Here is an 8,142-nt window from a genome sequence, read left to right as displayed (position 1 = left end):
GATTGTTTGTCTGTCTAGAGGCAAATATATCCATGTTAATACCTCTGTCAGTGCTGTTTCTGCTGCGTCATTGTCATTCTGGCAATAGTTAGGTACTTTTAATTGTGATGCAGCATCCAACATTTCCCTCTTACTTTGTCCTTTTCTATTTTTCTCTCATTTGATTCCTCTCTTGTTCTGATCCCCATTTCGCTCTCTCTTTCTCTCTCACCCTGTCTCTCTCTCTGTCAGCATCTTCCTAGCTTTCTTCATTTACAATCTCCCACACACTCCCTCTTTTTCAAATTCCATTTCAGTGTCTTGCTTTGGCAGGACATGCTGAGCTAGTGCCAAGGCAATAATGAGAACTGTCAAGCAGCAACAAATGATCAGGTGAGAGAGACGCAGGAAGAAAGAAAGAAAGAGAGATGAAGAGAGAGACGTAGATATGAAGTACTGGCACTGCTAAGACTACTGACAGTTCACTCATACATGCATGGGCACACAAGTATGCTTCCATATAGCTCTGTGCATTCACTTTGCAGAGTTCCACGGATACATGCGCACACACACACACACACACACACACACACACTAACATTTTTACAACAAAGCTCATTTTTTTCACTCCTTGCATGAAACCCATTTAAATAAAAATTTGCCATATCTTCAACAACACAACTTCTAAGAGTTTACAATTATAATGTGTGTTTTTAGTAGATCAGGAGGACTCTGCTGAACTATATCTCATAAAAATTAAATTTGCATATTAATTTGTAACTGGAAACATTAATTTGAAAGATCTATCCTTTTTCTTGCTGTAATAAAGAACCAGTTTTAGAGTATCAGCAAAAAAATTGTGAAATTTTCATCCAGAAGAAATCTGTCTGTGACTGACAGCGCTGATGTATTTTTCCTCTAATTTGACTTTGTGGCAGCTGAAGCATAATTCAAGTTTTTATTGTTATATTTCTGCAAGGCAAAGTGTTTTGGATAAGATTGTCATCTTGGTTCAAATTTGACATTTTAAACAATATTCAATTAAAATCATTTCATTTCAGTTCAATTCAATCTTATTTATATAGTGCCAATTCAATTATATTATATAGATAGATAGATAGATAGATAGATAGATAGATAGATAGATAGATAGATAGATAGATAGATAGATAGATAGATAGATAGATAGATAGATAGATAGATAGATAGATAGATAGATAGATAGATAGATAGATAGATAGATAGATAGATAGATAGTACAGAGAGTGTCTGTCGCCTGAATCCAAACTAGGAGCTGGTTCAACAGGAGTCGCTGGTCACTGAAGGCTCCACTTTCCAAAACTGTAGGAACCACAAGTAAGCCTGCAGTCTAAAGGCCTTAACACATTACACTTGTTGTGGAAAAATGTGTTCTTAAAAAAACGCACTATGAAAAAAATGAAGTCAACATCAAGCGATGAGACCAGGTTGTGAGGTCCTGATGTTTCTAAACGAGAAAGGGAAGAAACAGATTCTAGGTTCATCCACTTCTCACGAGAAAGCAACAAGAGGGAGAATTTCATGATTTGATCCAGGAACTGAAGCTGAATCACAACTGCTTTCGTACATACTTCAGAATATCAGTGAGGCAGAGATGGGACCACATCTGAGGAGGCAGAGAAATTATTTCAGAGAGCTGATTGACCACAGCAGTGTCTAGCCGTGTGTCTGAAAAAAAAAAAAAACAGTATTATTTTACAATCAGTATATCGGTGTGTTTTGAGTTATGAGCTCACATGTTGCCAAAAGCTGCAGTCTGGCTGGTCATATCTGTTTACTCACTTGCAAAAGTCAGAAAAATTGAAATTGATCCAAAAAAAATTAATTCTGCAAATTTGTCCTGTGAAATTATGCAGTCAGTGTGAACAGCTGCATTAATATTCAGTGCATGAAACATTCACACAAATTTTATGCATCCGATATGTAAGAAGTACTTTTAAATATAAAATTGGGATTTAACTGGAAGCCAATGAAGAGAAGCTAATATGGGATGTGTATGGTCTCTCTTTTTAGTCCCAGTTAGTATTCTCGCTGCATCAACTGAGGACTTTTCAAAAGGTTTTAGAGTGACCTGATAATAATGAATTACTGTAGTCCAGCCTAGAAGTTATAAAATATAAATATAAAGATTCATTAAAGTCTTTATTGAATAAATATATATAGCTATAGCTATAAGATATTATTCAGTAAGTAAGATATTATTCTGCCACGCATTACTGCCTTTCCTGTTTCCCAGAGAACACATGGTGATATTCCAGGCAGATCATTATTTTCTAAATATGTTGCCCATTCCTTTCTGAAATACATTTTGAAATTCATGTTCTTTAAATAATGATTTATTAAATATCCAGTTCCTAATAGGTGGTGTGACTCTTTTCTGTGTCAGAGAGATAAACAAAGGTGCATGATCACTGATAGTGATAGGATGAATCTGAGTGTCTGTGATATCCATCATAATGGAGCTGCTAACTAAAAAGTAGTCTAAGTGAGAATGTGAATGGTGTACTGGTGAAAAGAAGGTGTAATCCCTGAGAGTGGAATGATGTGAACACCAAGCATTGCAAAGACCAAAAATCCTTCGTGTACGGTTTAGGAATGTCTGCAGACTGCCTGCTGTACTGAGCCTGTCAATATCTGGATTAAATACCAGGTTGAAGTCTCCTATCATAAGTGTGGTATCAGAGTGATCAGAGAGTGAAGTGAAATAGTTTTAGCCTCTTATCCCTTGAACCAGCTCCACATACTCCACATACATTCCATGAGACAAACCCCAGTGTTTAAACTAAGTGTGTGCCACTAATAGTGAACAGTCACTGGTTCTGCCATTGCAGTTAATTAGGAGCATTTGGACCCGGAAATGATGTCGGACTTAAAGAACGGATACTGCCATGGAGTGATGTTTTGGTCATGGTAAAGCTGTCCATTGGTGTAAAGTTTGTCAACCACGATGACAGCTTGGGAGCCTCCTTGGATGCACTTTTTCCAGATCGGGAACAGGACCTTGTGTCACTCCAAGATTTCCTTTGGAAACTGGTCATTAACGCTGAAGTCCATTCCTCTCCCCTCCCATCCACGGCCCTTCACCAGCTTTTTTTGTTTAAAATATTCTAATTTGGCCATGATCGGTCTGGGTCTCTGTCCTGCCGATCTTTTTTCTTCCATCTCCATCTCCTTCGTTTCTCTCCCTAGGAAATACAGCAACTGTATCTTTAGGTAGCAGGCACATGGTGTGACAAATCACAACACTGATGTTTGAAAGTGCACATTGATGTGAAATAAGAACTTTGCTCATATGCCTAAAGTAATGCCAAATGTAATGAGCATCAACACGTGTCTTAACTTAGGAATAACTACAACACAGACAAACAAAGAAAACCTAAGTTGGGTGCCTGCCCAACACCAGCCATGAGGGGAGCACCATTATCTTGGGAGGAAACCAGCTTATATAGGCTCCCGAACAGGTGAAGCCACTTCCTAATTAGATAGGAGGAGCTGTTGGGACCTGAAAGAAGAAAAACAGAAGAAAAACAGGCCCAACCAAATCTGATGAGGCCGGGGCCATCACACCTGAAAGTTCTACTTAAGTACAGTAATGAAGCATTTGTACTTTGTTAATTCCCATCTCTGGCGTAGTGAGCATGGACATGGAATAGGTTTCCATGGTCGAGCAGCTGCATTCAAGCCTTACAGTACATCACCAAGTGCAATGCAAAGCATTGGATGGAGTAGTGTAAAGCATGCCACCACTGGACTCCAGAATGGTGTCTGGCAAGCCAATGGATGAGTCTTGGTTTGGTAGCAGCCCCTTAGTTACAGTGAAGTGAACTCTTAGTGCTTCAGCATATTAAGACATTTTGGGTAATTTCATGCTCCCAACTTTGTGGGAACATTTTGGGGATGGCCTCTTCCTGTTCCAACATGAATGTGCACCAGTGCACAAAGCCGCTCCATAAAGGCATGGATGAGCCAGTTTGGTTTGAAAGAACTTGACTGGCCTGCACAGAGTCCTGACCTTAACCCAATGGAACACCTTTGGGATGAATAGAGTGGAGACTTCTCCTCCAACATCAGTGTCTGACCACACGCTGCTTCTGGAAGAATGGTCCAAAATCCTCATAAACACACTCCTATACCTTGTGGAAAGTCTTCCCAGAAGAGTTGAAGCTTTTACAGCTGCAAAGGGTGGGCCGACATCATATAAACACTGTGGTTTAAGACTTGGATGTCACTCAAGTTCATATGCGTGTGAAGGCAAACAAGCAAATACCTCTGACAATAAAGTGTAATGCTTCCCTTAGGCAGTATCATTAGAAGGCATAGCACACATATTCATTGGTATGCAGATTACACCCAGTTTTATCTATCAATGAAGCGAGATGGTACACACCAAAAATTAGAGTTAAGCTACAAGATTGTCTTAAAGACATGCAGTATCAGTGAAAAGTTTGCGTCCAAATTTTTGACTGGTACTGTAAAGGCCTGGATGACCTCTAATTTCCTGCTTCTAAATTCAGATAAAACTGAGGATATTGTACTCAGCCCTAAAAACATAGTGTCTTGTGCTGGATTGCATTACCTTGGCCTCCAGTAACACTGTGAGAAATCATGGAAACATTTTTGACCAAAATATGTCCATCACTGCATCCATTAAACAAATATGTGCTTGCTTGTATTTTTGCAATATCTCTAAAATTAGAAACATCTTGTTTCAGAGTGATGCTGAAAAACTAATTCATGCATTTATTACATCTCGGTTTGTCTATTTAATTCATTGTTATGGGGTTGTCCTTAAAGCTTCCTGAAAAGCCTTGAGTTGATTCAGAATGCTGCAGCAAGAGTACTGACAGGGACTAGAAAGGGACACCAGATATTTCCCATATGAGCTTCTCTTCATTGGCTCCCGTTTAAATTCAGAATTAAAATTAAAATCTATCTTCTCACATAGAAGGTCTTGAATAATCAGGCCCCATCTTATCTTAAAGATAGCACCATGTCACAGCAATAGAGCACTTTGCTCTCGGGCTCCAGGCTTACTTATGGATCCTAGGGTATTTAAAAGTAGAACGAGCGACAGACAGCCTCTCTACTTTTATAACTAGGCTTGATAAAGCTTATAGTTTGGGCTGGATCAGATGAACCCAGAACCCTCCCTTAGTGATGTTGCAATAGGACTAGGCTGCTGATGCACTGAGCATTTCTTCTTCACTCCTCTTTTCACTCTCAATGTCTTTATACACCACGTTGCATTTAATCATTAGTTATTATTAATTTCTGGCTCTCTTCTACAGGCTTTGTCCTGTCTTCCTTCCCTCACACATAGCAGGTTGCGGCAGATGCACAGCAAATTTGAAAGTGCAAATTTAGTTAAAATCAACACTCATGCAGAGTTTATATGGGAACCACCAATGCAGTGTTAAATTAAAAGAGTCAAAATTATGACACCCATTAGTGTTAAAAACCACATTTTTGTGGTGTATAATATTAACACCAGAAGAGTTTTAAAAAGTACACCAAATTAGTGTTAAAATCACACAGATTGGACACTCTGATAGAATGAAAGGTCAACACTGGGAATGTTACTTTTTACTTTCCTATTGTGTTAATTTTACAAAAATTGACTCTACTAATTGTAAATATAAAAGAACAACATACCCTAAAATTAACACTATCGGTTACAGTCTACATCTATTAGTGTAACTGTTTCACAATCTAGAGGAAAAGGTCACACAGAACTCCCATTTCACTTTTTTTAATAGTTCCACAATGTATCTCACATAAGCTCAGCATAGAAGATAGCTAGGAGCAAAAAACTTGCTTACCCTAAACAATACAGCCATCAGGCACAACATAGGAAAGAGAATCTCTTCCATAAGACATTTGAACAGGCTTAAAGTGTCTTAAATCACAAGGTCTAACAATTGAAACCTTGTGAATTTGGTCAACAACATGAAAAGCATGAAAATGTTCCACAAATGTTGCCTCCATCTCTGATACCATAAAATAAATACGATCTCTCAAAAATACAATCAGAATCTTACTGAAAACAGGCAGCTCATTAACAAAATCTGTGCAAACAACAAGACCAGGTGAAATTCAATCCCATTATGTTTGACCCAAGTTATGAAATACATTTCACTTGACATCTCAATATGAAAATGCTCTGAAATTAAGTTACCATGTTTGACAGTAGTCAAAGGTTTGAATTTGACAGGACCAGACTCAATGCCTTTTACTGACAAAGGTTCCCAGTGATAAGCAACAGCAATCTGATGTTTCTTTGCAAGGGATGTTCTTGAAATTTTTTATGCTCTCCTTAAAGAATTTCTCCCATATTGGCTTCTCTTCATTGGCTCCCTGTTAAATCTAGAATAGAATTTAAAATTCTTCTCCTCACATACAAGGTCTTGAATAATCAGGCACCATCTTATCTCAAAGACCTCATAGTACCATATCACCCCAACAGAGCACTTCAGTCTCAGACTGCTGGCTTACTTGTGGTTCCTAGGATACTTAAGAGTAGAATGGGAGGCAGAGCCTTCAGCTTTCAGGCGCCTCATCTGTGGAACCAGCTTCTAGCTTGGATTCGGGAGACAGACACCCTCTCTATTTTTAAGATTAGGCTTAAAACTTTCCTTTATGATAAAGCTTATAGTTAGGGCTGGATCAGGTGACCCTGAACCATCCCTTAGTTATGCTGCTGTAGGCCTAGTCTGCTGGGGGGTTCACATAATGCACTGTTTCTCATTCACCTTATTTACTTTGTTTATACTCCACTCTGCATTTAATCATTAATTGATATTAATCTCTGGCTCTCTTCCACAGCATGTCTTTCTCTCCCCTCAGCCCAACCGGTCGCGGCAGATGACTGCCCCTCCCTGAGCCTGGTTCTGCTGGAGGTTTCTTCCTGTTAAAAGGGAGTTTTTCCTTTCCACTGTCGCCAAGTGCTGCTCATAGGGGGTCGTTTTGACTGTTGGGTTTTCTCTGTATTATTGTAGGGTCTTTACCCACAATACAAAGCGCCTTGAGGCGACAGTTTGTTGTGATTTGGCGCTATATAAATAAAATTGAATTGAATTGAATTGAATTGAATTGAATTGAATTGAATTGAATTGAATTGAATTGAATTGAATTGTTTGGCTTCATACCTCATACTCCAAACATGTACCAAGGGTCCAATTTGGCGTATACACTCGGGATAGTGTATCATAAAGTGATGCTTAGGTATCGGATTATTTTGTGGGTACAAGTTCACAAACAGCTTGTGATGCTGTTCAATAAGATGTTTTAAAAATACAGTCATGCCATATGTAACAAACACACTGGGAAAACACAATATTTACAATGTGTAAATATTGTAAATATTGGTGATGTTGTACCAGTGATGTTGTACCAGTGCCTGTCACCCTCTGGTACAACATCACCAAAAATCAGAAGAATGTTTCGAATGAGGCACAATGTCTGACTGGTGTTGAGCTCAATACCAGAACAAAACAAGTGTAAGCGAGTTGGACGGTTCTTTTTATCCATGAAGCCATAGTTAAACGCATAAACACGTTGAAGTATGTTTGCAGTAGAAATAAAGCTCTCATTTAAATATTCAAACAACAACTTAACTTCATATTGTGCTACACCCTCCAAGATGTAGTGCATGATATCCAACACAAAATTATCTGATCTGCTGAAATAACACAAGGAGTTGTTGCCTTTGATCCCAAAACATAGTTTAACTTTAACGCTGCTGTGATTGTGCCCAACTGTGCATGGCAAGTGCTAGGCTGTTATGCTCCATTAGGCATTATGTTGTTGTTTTCGGTTTGGTAATGCTACTGCTGGTGCCATAATCTAACAAGTGTTATGTTAAGAGCTTTTTGTAAGATAATATTCTAATTTTCTGTGTCCATCCAAAATAAGACTGAGATTCAGCTATGGCACTGAATAGACATACAGACATGCTCTATTAAAGGATAGTACCATAAAGCGTTTTAGTAAAAATCTTGGGGTAACACGTGCTACCATACCTGTTTCAAAATACGTATATACGTAATATAAGTGTGTCCAAACTTTTGACTGGTACTGTACCTTTGCACAGCTTACCCATGTTTCTTGAACTCTACATTAGGGAGA

The sequence above is a fragment of the Archocentrus centrarchus genome, chromosome 10, assembly GCF_007364275.1.
Source record: "Archocentrus centrarchus isolate MPI-CPG fArcCen1 chromosome 10, fArcCen1, whole genome shotgun sequence".
Lineage (NCBI taxonomy): Eukaryota > Metazoa > Chordata > Actinopteri > Cichliformes > Cichlidae > Archocentrus > Archocentrus centrarchus.
Note: the sequence above shows the minus strand (reverse complement) of the source record.